Source organism: Myxine glutinosa, chromosome 8, assembly GCF_964187855.1.
Source record: "Myxine glutinosa chromosome 8, kmMyxGlut1.1, whole genome shotgun sequence".
NCBI lineage: Eukaryota > Metazoa > Chordata > Myxini > Myxiniformes > Myxinidae > Myxine > Myxine glutinosa.
The window spans coordinates 146,744,046-146,763,582 of record NC_136268.1 but is presented as its reverse complement, the minus strand read 5'-3'; positions in this window follow the sequence as shown (position 1 = coordinate 146,763,582).

Below are 19,537 nucleotides of genomic sequence, written 5' to 3'. Positions count from 1 at the left end.
TAGTGATAACATCTAGCCTTGGTTCGAATCCCGACACAGGTATAAGCGGTCAACATGGTGTTAGACAGTCACATGGAGTGATCGTGATAACATCGACCCTTGTTTCGAATCCAGACACAGCTATAAACGGTCACCATGGTGTCAGACAGTCACATAGAGTGATAGTGATAACATCTAGCCTTGGTTCGAATCCAGACACAGCTATAAACAGTCACTGTGGTGTCAGACAGTCACATAGAGTGATAGTGATAACATCTAGCCTTGGTTCGAATCCTGACACAGCTATAAACAGTCACCATGGTGTCAGACAGTCACAGAGAGTGATGGTGATAACATCTCGCTTTGGTTCGAATCCAGACACAACTATAAAAGGTCACCATGGTGTGAGACAGTCACATAGAGTGATAGTGATAAGATAACATATACCCTTGGTTAGAATCCCGACACAGGTATAAGCGGTCAACATGGTGTTATACAGTCATATGGAATTATAGTGATAACATCGACCCTTGTTTCGAATACAGACACAGCTATAAACGGTCACCATAGTGTCAGACAGTCACATAGAGTGTTAGTGATAACATCTAGCCTTGGTTAGAATCCCGACACAGCTATAAACGGTCACCATGGTGTCAGAGAGTCACATAGAGTGATAGTGATAACATCTAGCCTTGGTTCGAATCCCGACACAGCTATAAACGGTCACCATGGTGTCAGACAGTCACATAGAGTGATAGTGATAACATCTAGCCTTGGTTTGAATCCCGACACAGCTATAAACGGTCACCATGGTGTCAGAGAGTCACATAGAGTGATAGTGATAATATCCAGCCTTGGTTCGAATCCCGACACAGCTATAAACGGTCACCATGGTGTCAGACAGTCACATAGAGTGATAGTGATAACATCTAGCCTTGGTTCGAATGCTGACACAGCTTTTAACGATCACCATGGTGTCAGACAGTCACATAGTGACAGTGATAACATCTAGCCTTGGTTCGAATCCAGACACAGCTATAAACGGTCACCATGGTGTCAGACAGTCACATAGAGTGATAGTGATAACATCTAGCGCTGGTTCGAATCCAGACACAGCTATAAACAGTCACCATGGTGTCAGACAGTCACATAGAGTGATAGTGATAACATCTGGCCTTGGTTCTAATCTCGACACAGCTATAAACGGTTACCATGGTGTCAGACACTCACATAGACTGATAGTGATAACATCTAGCCTTGGTTCGAATCCAGACACAGCTATAAACGGTCACCATGGTGTCAGACAGTCACAAAGAGTGATAGTGATAACATCTATCCATGGTTCTAATCCCGACACAGCTATAAACGGTCAGGATGGTGTCAGACAGTCACAGAGAGTGATGGTGATAACATCTCGATTTGGTTCGAATCCAGACACAGCTATAAAAGGTCACCATGGTGTCAGACAGTCACATCGAGTGATAGTGATAACATATACCCTTGGTTAGAATCCCGACACAGCTATAAACGGTCACCATGGTGTCAGACAGTCACATCGAGTGATAGTGATAACATCTAGCCTTGGTTCGAATCCCGACACAGCTATAAACGTTCACCATGGTGTCAGAGAGTCACATAGAGTGATAGTGATAACATCTACCCATGGATCAAATCCTGACACAGCTATAAACGGTCACCATGGTGTTAGACAGTCACAGAGCGATAGTGATAACATCTAGCCTTGGTTCGAATCCCGACACAGCTATAAACGGTCACCATGGTGTGAGACAGTCACATAGAGTGATAGTGGTAACATCTAGCCTTGGTTCGATTCCAGACACAGCTATAAACGGTCACCATGGTATCCGACAGTCACATAGAATGACAGTGATAACATCTAGCCTTGGTTCGAATCCCGACACAGCTATAAACGGTCACCATGGTGTCAGACAGTCACAAAGAGTGATAGTGATAACATCTATCCATGGTTCGAATCCCGACACAGCTATAAACGGTCACCATGGTGTCAGAGAGTCACATAGAGTGACAGTGATAACATCTAGCCTTGGTTCGAATCCCGACACAGCTATAAACGGTTACCATGGTGTCAGACAGTCACATAGAGTGATAGTGATAACATCTAGCCTTGGTTCGAATCCAGACACAGCTATAAACGGTCACCATGGTGTCAGAGAGTCACATAGAGTGATAGTGATAATATCCAGCCTTGGTTCGAATCCCGACACAGCTATAAACGGTCACCATGGTGTCAGAGAGTCACATGGAGTGATCGTGATAATATCCAGCCTTGGTTCGAATCCCGACACAGCTATAAACGGTCACCATGGTGTCAGACAGTCACATAGAGTGATAGTGATAACATATAGCCTTGGTTCGAATCCCGACACAGGTATAAGCGGTCAACATGGTGTTATACAGTCACATGGAGTGATAGTGATAACATCGACCTTTGTTTCGAATCCAGACACAGCTATAAACGGTCACCATGGTGTCAGACAGTCACATAGAGTGATAGTGATAACATCTAGCCTTGGTTCGAATCCCGACACAGCTTTAAACGGTCACCATGGTGTCAGAGAGTCACATAGTGACAGTGATAACATCTAGCCTTGGTTCGAATCCCGACACAGGTATAAGCGGTCAACATGGTGTTAGACAGTCACATGGAGTGATAGTGATAACATCGACCCTTGTTTCGAATCCAGACACAGCTATAAACGGTCACCATGGTGTCAGACAGTCACATAGAGTGATAGTGATAACATCTAGCCTTGGTTAGAATCCCGACACAGCTATAAACGGTCACCATGGTGTCAGAGAGTCACATAGAGTGATAGTGATAACATCTCGCCTTGGTTTGAATCCCGACACAGCTATAAACGGTCACCATGGTGTCAGAGAGTCACATAGAGTGATAGTGATAATATCCAGCCTTGGTTCGAATCCCGACACAGCTATAAACGGTCACCATGGTGTCAGACAGTCACATAGAGTGTAGTGATAACATCTAGCCTTGGTTCGAATCCCGACACAGCTATAAACGGTCACCATGATGTCAGACAGTCACATAGAGTGATAGTGATAACATCTAGCCTTGGTTCGAATCCCGACACAGGTATAAGCGGTCAACATGGTGTTAGACAGTCACATGGAGTGATAGTGATAACATCAACCCTTGTTTCGAATCCAGACACAGCTATAAACGGTCACCATGGTGTCAGACAGTCACATAGAGTGATAGTGATAACATCTAGCCTTGGTTCGAATCCTGACACAGCTTTTAACGATCACCATGGTGTCAGACAGTCACATAGAGTGACAGTGATAACATCTAGCCTTGGTTCGAATCCAGACACAGCTATAAACAGTCACCGTGGTGTCAGACAGTCACATAGAGTGATAGTGACAAACTCTAGCCTTGGTTCTAATCTCGACACAGCTATAAACGGTTACCATGGTGTCAGACAATCACATAGACTGATAGTGATAACATCTAGCCTTGGTTCGAATCCAGACACAGCTATAAACGTTCACCATGGTGTCAGACAGTCACATAGAGTGATAGTGATAACATCTAGCCTTGGTTCGAATCCAGACACAGCTATAAACAGTCACCATGGTGTCAGACAGTCACAAAGAGTGATAGTGATAACATCTAGCCTTGGTTCGAATCCTGACACAGCTTTTAACGATCACCATGGTGTCAGACAGTCACATAGAGTGATAGTGATAACATCTATCCATGGTTCAAATCCTGACACAGCTATAAACGGTCACCATGGTGTTAGACAGTCACAGAGCGATAGTGATAACATCTAGCCTTGGTTCGAATCCCGACACAGCTATAAACGGTCACCATGGTGTGAGACAGTCACATAGAGGGATCGTGATAACATCTAGCCTTGGTTCGAATCCCGACACAGCTATAAACGGTCACTATGGTGTCAGACAGTCACAAAGAGTGATAGTGATAACATCTATCCATGGTTCGAATCCCGACACAGCTATAAACGGTCACCATGGGGTCAGACAGTCACATAGAGCGATAGTGATAACATCTAGCCTTGGTTCGAATCCCGACACAGGTATAAACGGTCACCATGGTGTCAGACAATCACATAGAGCGATAGTGATAACATCTCGCCTTGGTTTGAATCCCGACACAGCTATAAACGGTCACCATGGTGTTAGACAGTCACAGAGCGATAGTGATAACATCTAGCCTTGGTTCGATTCCAGACACAGCTATAAACGGTCACCATGGTGTCCGACAGTCACATAGAGTGACAGTGATAACATCTAGCCTTGGTTCGAATCCCGACACAGCTATAAACGTTCACCATGGTGTCAGACAGTCACAAAGAGTGATAGTGATAACATCTATCCATGGTTCGAATCCCGACACAGCTATAAACGGTCACATGGTGTCAGACAATCACATAGAGCGATAGTGATAACATCTAGCCTTGGTTCGAATCCCGACACAGGTATAAACGGTTACCATGGTGTCAGACAGTCACATAGAGCGATAGTGATAACATCTAGCCTTGGTTTGAATCCCGACACAGCTATAAACGGTCACCATGGTGTCAGAGAGTCACATAGAGTGACAGTGATAACATCTAGCCTTGGTTCGAATCCCGACACAGCTATAAACGGTTACCATGGTGTCAGACAGTCACATAGAGTGATAGTGATAACATCTAGCCTTGGTTCGAATCCAGACACAGCTATAAACGGTCACCATGGTGTCAGAGAGTCACATAGAGTGATAGTGATAATATCCAGCCTTGGTTCGAATCCCGACACAGCTATAAACGGTCACCATGGTGTCAGAGAGTCACATAGAGTGATCGTGATAATATCCAGCCTTGGTTCGAATCCCGACACAGCTATAAACGGTCACCATGGTGTCAGACAGTCACATAGAGTGATAGTGATAACATATAGCCTTGGTTCGAATCCCGACACAGGTATAAGCGGTCAACATGGTGTTATACAGTCACATGGAGTGATAGTGATAACATCGACCTTTGTTTCGAATCCAGACACAGCTATAAACGGTCACCATGGTGTCAGACAGTCACATAGAGTGATAGTGATAACATCTAGCCTTGGTTCGAATCCCGACACAGCTTTAAACGGTCACCATGGTGTCAGAGAGTCACATAGAGTGATAGTGATAACATCGAGCCTTGGTTCGAATCCCGACACAGCTATAAACTGTCACCATGGTGTCAGACAGTCACATAGAGTGATAGTGATAACATCTCGCCTTGGTTTGAATCCCGACACAGCTATAAACGGTCACCATGATGTCAGAGAGTCACATAGAATGATAGTGATAATATCCAGCCTTGGTTCGAATCCCGACACAGCTATAAACGGTCACCATGGTGTCAGACAGTCACATAGAGTGTAGTGATAACATCTAGCCTTGGTTCGAATCCCGACACAGCTATAAACGGTCACCCTGATGTCAGACAGTCACATAGAGTGATAGTGATAACATCTAGCCTTGGTTCGAATCCCGACACAGCTATAAACGTTCACCATGGTGTCAGACAGTCACATAGAGTGATAGTGATAACATCTAGCCTTGGTTCGAATCCAGACACAGCTATAAACAGTCACCATGGTGTCAGAGAGTCACATAGAGTGATAGTGATAACATCTATCCATGGTTCAAATCCTGACACAGCTATAAACGGTCACCATGGTGTTAGACAGTCACAGAGCGATAGTGATAACATCTAGCCTTGGTTCGAATCCCGACACAGCTATAAACGGTCACCATGGTGTCAGACAGTCACAAAGAGTGATAGTGATAACATCTATCCATGGTTCGAATCCCGACACAGCTATAAACGGTCACCATGGGGTCAGACAGTCACATAGAGCGATCTTGATAACATCCAGCCTTGGTTCGAATCCAGACACAGCCATAAACGGTCAGCATGGGGTCAGACAGTCACATAGAGCGATAGTGATAACATCTAGCCTTGGTTCGAATCCCGACACAGGCATAAACGGTTACCATGGTGTCAGACAGTCACATAGAGTGATAGTGATAACATCTAGCCTTGGTTCGAATCCAGACACAGCTATAAACGGTCACCATGGTGTCAGACAGTCACATGGAGTGATAGTGATAACATCTAGCCTTGGTTCGAATCCCGACACAGCTACAAACGGTCACTATGGTGTGAGACAGTCACATAGAGTGATATTGATAACATCTATCCTTGGTTCGAATCCCGACACAGCTACAAACGGTCACAATGTTGTCAGACAGTCACATAGAGTGATAGTGATAACATCTAACCTTGGTTCGAATCCTGACACAGCTATAAACGGTAACCATGGTGTCAGAGAGTCACATCGAGTGACAGTGATAACATCTAGCCTTGGTTCGAATCCCGACACAGCTATAAACGGTCACCATGGTGTCAGACAGTCACATCGAGTGATAGTGATAACATCTAGCCTTGGTTCGAATCCCAACACAGGTATAAGCGGTCAACATGGTGTTATACAGTCACATGGAGTGATAGTGATGACATCTCGCCTTGGTTCGAATCCCGACACAGCTATAAACGGTCACCATGGTGTCAGACAGTCACAAAGAGTGATAGTGATAACATCTATCCATGGTTCGAATCCCGACACAGCTATAAACGGTCACCATGGGGTCAGACAGTCACATAGAGTGATCTTGATAACATCCAGCCTTGGTTCGAATCCAGACACAGCCATAAACGGTCAGCATGGGGTCAGACAGTCACATAGAGCGATAGTGATAACATCTAGCCTTGGTTCGAATCCCGACACAGGTATAAACGGTTACCATGGTGTCAGACAGTCACATAGAGTGATAGTGATAACATCTAGCCTTGGTTCGAATCCCGACACAACTATAAACGGTCACTATGGTGTGAGACAGTCACATAGAGTGATATTGATAACATCTATCCTTGGTTCGAATCCCGACACAGCTACAAACGGTCACTATGGTGTCAGACAGTCACAGAGAGTGATAGTTATAACATCTAGCCTTGGTTCGAATCCCGACACAGGTATAAACGGTTACCATGGTGTCAGACAGTCACATAGAGTGATAGTGATAACATCTAGCCTTGGTTGGAATCCCGACACAGCTATAAACGGTCACCATGGTGTCAGACAGTCACATAGAGTGATAGTGATAACATCTAGCCTTGGTTCGAATCCAGACACAGCTATAAACGGTCACCATGGTGTCAGAGAGTCACATAGAGTGATAGTGATAACATCCAGCCTTGGTTCGAATCCAGACACAGCTATAAACGGTCAGCATGGTGTCAGACAGTCACATAGAGTGATAGTGATAACATCCAGCCTTGGTTCGAATCCCGACACAGCTATAAACGGTCAACATGGTGTCAGAGAGTCACAGAGAGTGATAGTGATAACATCTAGCCTTGGTTCGAATCCCGACACAGCTATAAACGGTCAACATGGTGTCAGAGAGTCACATAGAGTGATAGTGATAACATCCAGCCTTGGTTCGAATCCAGACACAGCTATAAACGGTCACCATGGTGTCAGACAGTCACAGAGAGTGATAGTGATAACATCTAGCCTTGGTTCGAATCCCGACACAGCAACAAACGGTCAACATGGTGTCAGAGAGTCACATAGAGTGATAGTGATAACATCCAGCCTTGGTTCGAATCCCGACACAGCTATAAACGGTAACCTTGGTGTCAGACAGTCACATAGAGTGATAGTGATAACATCTCGCCTTGGTTTGAATCCCGACACAGCTATAAACGGTCACCATGGTGTCAGAGAGTCACATAGAGTGTAGTGATAACATCTAGCATTGGTTCGAATCCCGACACAGCTATAAACGGTCACCATGATGTCAGACAGTCACATAGAGTGATAGTGATAACATCTAGCCTTGGTTCGAATCCCGACACAGGTATAAGCGGTCAACATGGTGTTAGACAGTCACATGGAGTGATCGTGATAACATCGACCCTTGTTTCGAATCCAGACACAGCTATAAACGGTCACCATGGTGTCAGACAGTCACATAGAGTGATAGTGATAACATCTAGCCTTGGTTCGAATCCTGACACAGCTTTTAACGATCACCATGGTGTCAGACAGTCACATAGAGTGACAGTGATAACATCTAGCCTTGGTTCGAATCCAGACACAGCTATAAACGGTCACCATGGTGTCAGACAGTCACATAGAGTGATAGTGATAACATCTAGCCTTGGTTCGAATCCAGACACAGCTATAAACAGTCACCGTGGTGTCAGACAGTCACATAGAGTGATAGTGATAACATCTAGCCTTGGTTCGAATCCTGACACAGCTATAAACAGTCACCATGGTGTCAGACAGTCACAGAGAGTGATGGTGATAACATCTCGCTTTGGTTCGAATCCAGACACAACTATAAAAGGTCACCATGGTGTGAGACAGTCACATAGAGTGATAGTGATAAGATAACATATACCCTTGGTTAGAATCCCGACACAGGTATAAGCGGTCAACATGGTGTTATACAGTCACATGGAATTATAGTGATAACATCGACCCTTGTTTCGAATACAGACACAGCTATAAACGGTCACCATAGTGTCAGACAGTCACATAGAGTGATAGTGATAACATCTAGCCTTGGTTAGAATCCCGACACAGCTATAAACGGTCACCATGGTGTCAGAGAGTCACATAGAGTGATAGTGATAACATCTAGCCTTGGTTCGAATCCCGACACAGCTATAAACGGTCACCATGGTGTCAGACAGTCACATAGAGTGATAGTGATAACATCTAGCCTTGGTTTGAATCCCGACACAGCTATAAACGGTCACCATGGTGTCAGAGAGTCACATAGAGTGATAGTGATAATATCCAGCCTTGGTTCGAATCCCGACACAGCTATAAACGGTCACCATGGTGTCAGACAGTCACATAGAGTGATAGTGATAACATCTAGCCTTGGTTCGAATGCTGACACAGCTTTTAACGATCACCATGGTGTCAGACAGTCACATAGTGACAGTGATAACATCTAGCCTTGGTTCGAATCCAGACACAGCTATAAACGGTCACCATGGTGTCAGACAGTCACATAGAGTGATAGTGATAACATCTCGCGCTGGTTCGAATCCAGACACAGCTATAAACAGTCACCATGGTGTCAGACAGTCACATAGAGTGATAGTGATAACATCTGGCCTTGGTTCTAATCTCGACACAGCTATAAACGGTTACCATGGTGTCAGACACTCACATAGACTGATAGTGATAACATCTAGCCTTGGTTCGAATCCAGACACAGCTATAAACGGTCACCATGGTGTCAGACAGTCACAAAGAGTGATAGTGATAACATCTATCCATGGTTCTAATCGCGACACAGCTATAAACGGTCAGGATGGTGTCAGACAGTCACAGAGAGTGATGGTGATAACATCTCGATTTGGTTCGAATCCAGACACAGCTATAAAAGGTCACCATGGTGTCAGACAGTCACATCGAGTGATAGTGATAACATATACCCTTGGTTAGAATCCCGACACAGCTATAAACGGTCACCATGGTGTCAGACAGTCACATCGAGTGATAGTGATAACATCTAGCCTTGGTTCGAATCCCGACACAGCTATAAACGTTCACCATGGTGTCAGAGAGTCACATAGAGTGATAGTGATAACATCTACCCATGGATCAAATCCTGACACAGCTATAAACGGTCACCATGGTGTTAGACAGTCACAGAGCGATAGTGATAACATCTAGCCTTGGTTCGAATCCCGACACAGCTATAAACGGTCACCATGGTGTGAGACAGTCACATAGAGTGATAGTGGTAACATCTAGCCTTGGTTCGATTCCAGACACAGCTATAAACGGTCACCATGGTGTCCGACAGTCACATAGAGTGACAGTGATAACATCTAGCCTTGGTTCGAATCCCGACACAGCTATAAACGGTCACCATGGTGTCAGACAGTCACAAAGAGTGATAGTGATAACATCTATCCATGGTTCGAATCCCGACACAGCTATAAACGGTCACCATGGTGTCAGAGAGTCACATAGAGTGACAGTGATAACATCTAGCCTTGGTTCGAATCCCGACACAGCTATAAACGGTTACCATGGTGTCAGACAGTCACATAGAGTGATAGTGATAACATCTAGCCTTGGTTCGAATCCAGACACAGCTATAAACGGTCACCATGGTGTCAGAGAGTCACATAGAGTGATAGTGATAATATCCAGCCTTGGTTCGAATCCCGACACAGCTATAAACGGTCACCATGGTGTCAGAGAGTCACATGGAGTGATCGTGATAATATCCAGCCTTGGTTCGAATCCCGACACAGCTATAAACGGTCACCATGGTGTCAGACAGTCACATAGAGTGATAGTGATAACATATAGCCTTGGTTCGAATCCCGACACAGGTATAAGCGGTCAACATGGTGTTATACAGTCACATGGAGTGATAGTGATAACATCGACCTTTGTTTCGAATCCAGACACAGCTATAAACGGTCACCATGGTGTCAGACAGTCACATAGAGTGATAGTGATAACATCTAGCCTTGGTTCGAATCCCGACACAGCTTTAAACGGTCACCATGGTGTCAGAGAGTCACATAGAGTGATAGTGATAACATCGAGCCTTGGTTCGAATCCCGACACAGCTATAAACGGTCACCATGGTGTCAGACAGTCACATAGAGTGATAGTGATAACATCTCGCCTTGGTTTGAATCCCGACACAGCTATAAACGGTCACCATGGTGTCAGAGAGTCACATAGAGTGATAGTGATAATATCCAGCCTTGGTTCGAATCCCGACACAGCTATAAACGGTCACCATGGTGTCAGACAGTCACATAGAGTGTAGTGATAACATCTAGCCTTGGTTCGAATCCCGACACAGCTATAAACGGTCACCATGATGTCAGACAGTCACATAGAGTGATAGTGATAACATCTAGCCTTGGTTCGAATCCCGACACAGGTATAAGCGGTCAACATGGTGTTAGACAGTCACATGGAGTGATAGTGATAACATCGACCCTTGTTTCGAATCCAGACACAGCTATAAACGGTCACCATGGTGTCAGACAGTCACATAGAGTGATAGTGATAACATCTAGCCTTGGTTCGAATCCTGACACAGCTTTTAACGATCACCATGGTGTCAGACAGTCACATAGAGTGACAGTGATAACATCTCGCCTTGGTTTGAATCCCGACACAGCTATAAACGGTCACCATGGTGTCAGAGAGTCACATAGAGTGATAGTGATAATATCCAGCCTTGGTTCGAATCCCGACACAGCTATAAACGGTCACCATGGTGTCAGACAGTCACATAGAGTGTAGTGATAACATCTAGCCTTGGTTCGAATCCCGACACAGCTATAAACGGTCACCATGATGTCAGACAGTCACATAGAGTGATAGTGATAACATCTAGCCTTGGTTCGAATCCCGACACAGGTATAAGCGGTCAACATGGTGTTAGACAGTCACATGGAGTGATAGTGATAACATCGACCCTTGTTTCGAATCCAGACACAGCTATAAACGGTCACCATGGTGTCAGACAGTCACATAGAGTGATAGTGATAACATCTAGCCTTGGTTCGAATCCTGACACAGCTTTTAACGATCACCATGGTGTCAGACAGTCACATAGAGTGACAGTGATAACATCTAGCCTTGGTTCGAATCCAGACACAGCTATAAACGGTCACCATGGTGTCAGACAGTCACATAGAGTGATAGTGATAACATCTAGCCTTGGTTCGAATCCAGACACAGCTATAAACAGTCACCGTGGTGTCAGACAGTCACATAGAGTGATAGTGATAACCTCTAGCCTTGGTTCTAATCTCGACACAGCTATAAACGGTTACCATGGTGTCAGACAATCACATAGACTGATAGTGATAACATCTAGCCTTGGTTCGAATCCAGACACAGCTATAAACGTTCACCATGGTGTCAGTCAGTCACAAAGAGTGATAGTTTTTTTTTTTTTTTTTTTTTTTTTTGGATACTGACTCGAGGCTCGTGAAAGAGCTAACATTAACTTCACAAACAAATCGACCAGACAAACAAAATACACAAAAAGAGGGAGCGGAAGACAAGATGGGGAGAAAAGGGGAAGCACACACACACAACATCCGAGAGCAGGGAGATGTGTGGAAGGGAGAGGGCCTGGGGGGAGGAGGCGTGGGAAGGGGGGGGGGGGGGAGGGAGAAGTATAAAGCACAAGGACACCAAGGACTTCCAGGACAAAAGTTGGTATTTCAAAAAGTGGAATTGGGGTTAAAATTAGCGGGGGTAGAAAAGATCAAGGTTTTGGATGGGGGAAGATAAGAGATGGTGGTGAACAGCTGTTTTAAAGACTTGGAGGGTGGAGTGGGATTGAAGAGAGTGAGGGAGTTTGTTCCAGAGGCGGGAGAAAAGAGGAATGAAGGAGTGAAGGTGAGCAGAGAGTCTTGATTTTGGCAGTTTAACCAAAAGAGGGTTGCAGGCAGATCTTGTGCGACCTGAAGGAATATTTGCGGGACAGAGCCCAGAGAGAGCTGGGGGGGCAAGGCCAGAGAGGAGTCGGTAGAAGACGGAAAGACCACCAACCTGCCTGCGGTGAGTGAGTGAGAGGCCCTTGGAGTTAGCTTCATCGCGGGAGATTCCAATGATTCTGAATGCTTTGGTTTCAACAGCGTGAAGGCGAGCTAGGTGTGAGGCAGGAGCACCAGCCCAGAGGGGAGAGCAGTATTCCATTGAGCTGCAGATGAAAGCCTTGTATGTGGTGAGGAGCTCAGGTGTGCCAAGGAAGGACTTCGCACGACGGAGGATGCCCAGTCGGCGACTGGCTTTGGAGGCCAGATTTGAAATGTGGTTTTTCCAGGAAAGATCATGGCAGATAGTGAGACCCAAAAGCTTGAGTGACAGAACTTCTTGGAGAGGATTATTCAGAAAGTGGATGGGAGGGTTGTCCAGTCGGTCTTTTCGGAGAGACATCGTAAGAGTGTGAGATTTGTCAGGATTGAAAGACATGTTCCACTTGTTTGCCCAGTCTGTGATTTTGTCAAGGTCTGCAGAGAGTGAGGAGGCTGCAGACTGCCGATCTGAGGGATGAAGAATGGAGGGACAGAGAGTAGAGTCGTCAGCAAAGAGATAGAGAGGATTTTCAAGAGAGTCAGAGAGATCATTGATGAAGACCAGAAAAAGCACAGGGCCCAGAACACTGCCTTGGGGAACTCCAGCCTGAACAGGAAGAGGAGATGAGAGAAACCCATTCAGGGCCACACGTTGACTACGACTAGAGAGGAAGTCCGCCAGCCATGCGTGGAGATTTCCATGGATACCAAAAGAGGAGAGTTTGGTGAGCAGAGCGGGGTGCCAGACCGTATCGAAGGCACGTGATATGTCAAGGGAGACTGCTCTAATTTCCTGTTTGGCATTGAGGACCTCCATCCATTGTTGAGAAAGCAGAAGCAGCATGTCCAGAGTGGAGTGTCCAGGTCTGAAACCAAATTGATGATCAGAGATCAAGCCATTGGAGAAGAGGAAAGATTTCATATCTGAAGCAATGATGGATTCCATGACTTTGCTGATAATTGGGAGAAGGCTGATTGGTCTGTAGTTGCTGGGATCTGTTTTTGCACCTTTTTTGTGCAAAGCGGTGATGTTGGTAGATTTCCAAGCAGATGGAAGATGACCTTGAGCAAAAGAGAGGGTGAAGAGAACAGAGAGGGGGAGTGAAAGAGCGGAAGAACATGATTTTAGGACCCGTGGGCTGATGCCGTCAGGTCCAGTTGCAGAATCAGAGTCGAGGGTTGACAGAAACTTTTCCACCTTGTCAGGAGGAAAGGACACAGAGTCCAGGAGCAGCTGGGTACGACTGGGTACGGTGGGTACAGAGAGGGATGGGTTTGGGACACAAGACTTAGAGGCAAACACAGAGTTGAGGCATTCAGCTTTTTCACGTGCGGAGTCAGCCGTGTGGCCATTTCAGGTGAGGGAGGGGATGGAGGGGGAACAAACACCAGAAACAGATTTCACCAGACGCCACCAGGATTTGGAAGAGGGAGACAGATAAGAGAGTTCGGTCCTGGGGACGGAGAGATATTGTTTCCTGGCTCTCCTGAGGGTGGACACACACTTGTTTCGGGCTTTGTGAAAGGAAATGAGATTTCCTTCTGTTGGATTTGCTTTCCAGGAGACGAAAGCAAGTTGTTTCTGGGCAATAGCCTCACCACAAGATTCCGTGTACCATGGATGGGAGGAAGGGTATGACAACTGAAGACGAGAAGGGATAAATCTGTGCATGAGAGAGAGCAATTTACTTTGGAAGAATTCCCAGGATGAGTTGATGTCAGAGGCAGTAGAGATGGGAGACCAGTCCAGATGATTGATGGCTGCTTGAAGACCGTGCCAGTTGGCCTGAGTGAAATGCCAGACTCGTCGACGCTGAGGAGGCTCTCTGAAAATGGTCAGAGAGATGTCCACTTTAACAAGCACATGATGAGAAGAGCCGATTGGAGCAGAAGAAGAGCAGCAGACATTTTCAGGGAAGTTAGTCATAACCAAGTCCAGAAGAGAAGATTCTCCGTTGACTGAGATCCGGGTTGGGAAATTGACAGATTGTGTCAGTCCCAGTGAGTCACAGAGGTCCTTTGCTGAAGAGCCATGGCTGGTGAGAGAGGTACCCACCCCCAGCCAACTGGCATGGTGACAGTTGAAATCACCACATATGAGGAAGAGAGAGTTGGGATGGGTAGATAGAATTTGGTCCATATTATCAGACAGCGAGATGTAGATGGAGTCATCACTGTTTGGTGGACGGTACAACACGCATATGAACAAAAGGTGGGAGCGAAGGGGAAGCCGTAGCCAAAGGTATTCCTGGGGGTGAGGTGGAGAGAGGGCAGTGCAGGGCGAGTGAGGAAGAGAGTTTTTTATAAAGATAGCAACCCCCCCTCCAGGACGAGGCTCAGGTCTATCATACCGGAGGAGGGAGTAACCTGGGAGAGATACCAAGGAATCAGAGACATCATGAAGGAGGAAGGTTTCTGTTAAGCAGATCACGTCTGGTTTGTCAGAAGCAACCTGTATGGAGAGATCAGTTAAGTTTGAGCGAAGGCCCCGGATGTTTGAGGTCCATACTGTTTAGGAAGAGGAAGGGGGAGCATCGGATACAGAACAGGGGGGGGGGGGGGGGGGAGCGGTTGGGCAGGATGTGGAAGAGGAGGAAGAGGTAGGGAGAGCTGTTGCAGGTGTGTCAGAGATTACAGAATAGCTTGGAGAAAGGGAAGAATGGGGCGGACAAAAGGTTTGATGGTGTTTGGGTGAGGCGCAGTGAGGTGTTATTTGAGGAGGGGGAAGAGTGAGGCAGAAGGTTGAGGAAGATGAAGGTGAAAGTTGGAAGGGGGAAGAAGCGGGGAGGACGCTTTGAGGAGGAGGGGTGAGAGGGGAGTCTAGGAGGGGAGGAGTGAGGGAGAGTCTCGGAGGGGAGGGGTGTGGGGTGAGTTTAGGAGGGAAGGGAGGGAAGGGGCAAGGGGGGAGATTTGAAAGGGATGGGTGATGGGGAGGATTTGGAGGGGAGGGGTGTTTGGGAAGATTTTGGGGGGAGGGGCAAGGGGGAAGATTTGACAGAGATGGGTGATGGGGAAGATTTGGAGGGGAGGGGTGTGATTGGATTTTGAAAAGTGTACGATTTATGGGAAACGAACATTTATTGCAAAATGAGTTTCTTGAAACATTCGAGTCAAAAATACGTTTGAGGACGCTGAAGGGTGGGTGGAGTTCTGGAGAGTTTAGGGAATGAATGAAAGATGCACTGTAAGAGATGGAATTTTTTTTTGAATGAATAGAATTGGTGAGCAAGTCGAAAGCATCCTTTTATAGAAGAAGTAGAAAAAAGTGTTATAGAATATGACATAATAATAAAGTTCTTCAGGGGACAGATGAAACATGTATTAACAACTTGATCACGTGATCTCGAACAACGTGGTCGAAGAACGAAAGAACAAATAACGAAGAACGAAAGAGCAAAAGAACGAAGAACGAAAGAACAAATAAGAACGCACAAGCGGATAAGAACAGGGAAGGAAGAAAAATTTTTGGTTTTTTTTGAGATTTTAAAACAAGGGAGTATGGGTGAAAAGACCGTGAAAAACAGAGACCGACAGTAGTTGCAGCGCGATCGAAGAAGCGCTGAGACAAAAAACAAAAGCCTCAAGCCAAGGTCTGAGGACACGGTAGCCTACTACTACTACCACTACACTAGGCCTCAGAATTCACGATACGAAAAAACCGACGATTCTGTACACAGGTATGAAAAAACAACACCGAGAAACCTATTAAAATCACCCCAATAGGTACATGCACCGAAAGAAAGATAAAGATACGACAAAAACACAAATGTGAAAGATCACTTAGCTTCGAAAGCGTGAGCGCATGCAACAGCTTCGAAAAGACGTGACCTCGCCGTGATCTCGCGAGATCCGAAAATAGTGATAACATCTATCCATGGTTCTAATCCCGACACAGCTATAAACGGTCAGGATGGTGTCAGACAGTCACAGAGAGTGATGGTGATAGCATCTCGCTTTGGTTCGAATCCAGACACAGCTATAAAAGGTCACCATGGTGTCAGACAGTCACATAGAGTGATAGTGATAACATCTAGCCTTGGTTCAAATCCTGACACAGCTATAAACGGTCACCATGGTGTTAGACAGTCACAGAGCGATAGTGATACAATCTAGCCTTGGTTCGAATCCCGACACAGCTATAAACGGTCACCATGGTGTGAGACAGTCACATAGAGTGATAGTGATAACATCTAGCCTTGGTTCGATTCCAGACACAGCTATAAACGGTCACAATGGTGTCAGACAGTCACAAAGAGTGACATTGATAACATCTCGCCTTGGTTCGAATCCCGACACAGCTATAAACGGTCATCATGGTGTCAGACAGTCACAAAGAGTGATAGTGATAACATCTATCCATGGTTCGAATCCCGACACAGCTATAAACGGTCACCATGGGGTCAGACAGTCACATAGAGTGATCTTGATAACATCCAGCCTTGGTTCGAATTCAGACACAGCCATAAACGGTCAGCATGGGGTCAGACAGTCACATAGAGCGATAGTGATAACATCTAGCCTTGGTTCGAATCCCGACAGGTATAAACGGTTACCATGGTGTCAGACAGTCACATAGAGTGATAGTGATAACATCTAGCCTTGGTTCGAATCCAGACACAGCTATAAACGGTCACCATGGTGTCAGACAGTCACATGGAGTGATAGTGATAACATCTAGCCTTGGTTCGAATCCCGACACAGCTATAAACGGTCACCATGGTGTCAGAGAGTCACATCGAGTGACAGTGATAACATCTAGCCTTGGTTCGAATCCCGACACAGCTATAAACGGTCACCATGGTGTCAGACAGTCACATCGAGTGATAGTGATAACATCTAGCCTTGGTTCGAATCCCGACACAGGTATAAGCGGTCAACATGGTGTTATACAGTCACATGGAGTGATAGTGATAACATCTCGCCTTGGTTCGAATCCCGACACAGCTATAAACGGTCACCATGGTGTGAGACAGTCACATAGAGTGATAGTGATAACATCTAGCCTTGGTTCGATTCCAGACACAGCTATAAACGGTCACCATGGTGTCAGACAGTCACAAAGAGTGATAGTGATAACATCTATCCATGGTTCGAATCCCGACACAGCTATAAACGGTCACGATGGTGTCAGACAGTCACAGAGAGTGATAGTTATAACATCTAGCCTTGGTTCGAATCCCGACACAGGTATAAACGGTTACCATGGTGTCAGACAGTCACATAGAGTGATAGTGATAACATCTAGCCTTGGTTGGAATCCCGACACAGCTATAAACGGTCACCATGGTGTCGGTCACATAGAGTGATAGTGATAACATCTAGCCTTGGTTCGAATCCAGACACAGCTATAAACGGTCACCATGGTGTCAGACAGTCACATAGAGTGATAGTGATAACATCTAGCCTTGGTTCGAATCCAGACACAGCTATAAACGGTCACCATGGTGTCAGAGAGTCACATGGAGTGATAGTGATAACATCTAGCCTAGGTTCGAATCCCGACACAGCTATAAACGGTCACCATGGTGTCAGAGAGTCACATGGAGTGATAGTGATAACATCTAGCCTTGGTTCGAATCCCGACACAGCTATAAACGGTCACCATGGTGTCAGAGAGTCACATGGAGTGATAGTGATAACATCTAGGCTAGGTTCGAATCCCGACACAGCTATAAACGGTCACCATGGTGTCAGACAGTCACATAGAGTGATAGTGATAACATCCAGCCTTGGTTCGAATCCCGACACAGCTATAAACGGACAAACATGGTGTCAGAGAGTCACAGAGAGTGATAGTGATAACATCTAGCCTTGGTTCGAATCCCGACACAGCAACAAACGGTCAACATGGTGTCAGAGAGTCACATAGAGTGATAGTGATAACATCCAGCCTTGGTTCGAATCCCGACACAGCTATAAACGGTCACCATGGTGTCAGAGAGTCACATAGAGTGATAATGATAACATCTAGCCTTGGTTCGAATCCCAACACAGCTATAAACGGTCACCATGGTGTCAGACAGTCACATGGAGTGATAGTGATAACATATAGCCTTGGTTCGAATCCCGACACACCTATAAACGGTCACCATGGTGTCAGAGAGTCACATAGAGTGATAGTGATAACATATAGCCTTGGTTCGAATCCCGACAGCAAAAAACGGTTACCATCGTGTCAGACAGTCACATAGAGTGATAATGATAACATCTAGCCTTGGTTCGAATCCCGACAGCAAAAAACGGTTACCATCGTGTCAGACAGTCACATAGAGTGATAGTGATAACATCTAGCCTTGGTTTGAATCCCTACACAGCTATAAACGGTCACCATGGTGTCAGACAGTCACATGGAGTGACAGTGATAACATCTAGCCTTGGTTCGAATCCAGACACAGCTATAAACGGTCACCATGGTGTCAGAGAGTCACATAGAGTGATAGTGATAACATCCAGTCTTGGTTCGAATCCAGACACAGCTATAAACGATCAGCATGGTGTGAGACAGTCACAAAGAGTGATAGCGATAACATCTAGCCTTTGTTCGAATCCCGACACAGCTAAAAACGGTCACCATGGTGTTAGACAGTCACATAGAGTGATAGTGATAACATCTACCCTTGATTCGAATCGAGACACAGCTATAAACGGTCACCTTGGTGTCAGACAGTCACATAGAGTGATCGTGATAACATCTGGCCTTGGTTCGAATCCCGACGCAGCTAAAAACGGTCACCATGGTGTTAGACAGTCACATAGAGTGATAGTGATAACATCTACCCTTGATTCGAATCTAGACACAGCTATAAACGGTCACCTTGGTGTCAGACAGTCACATA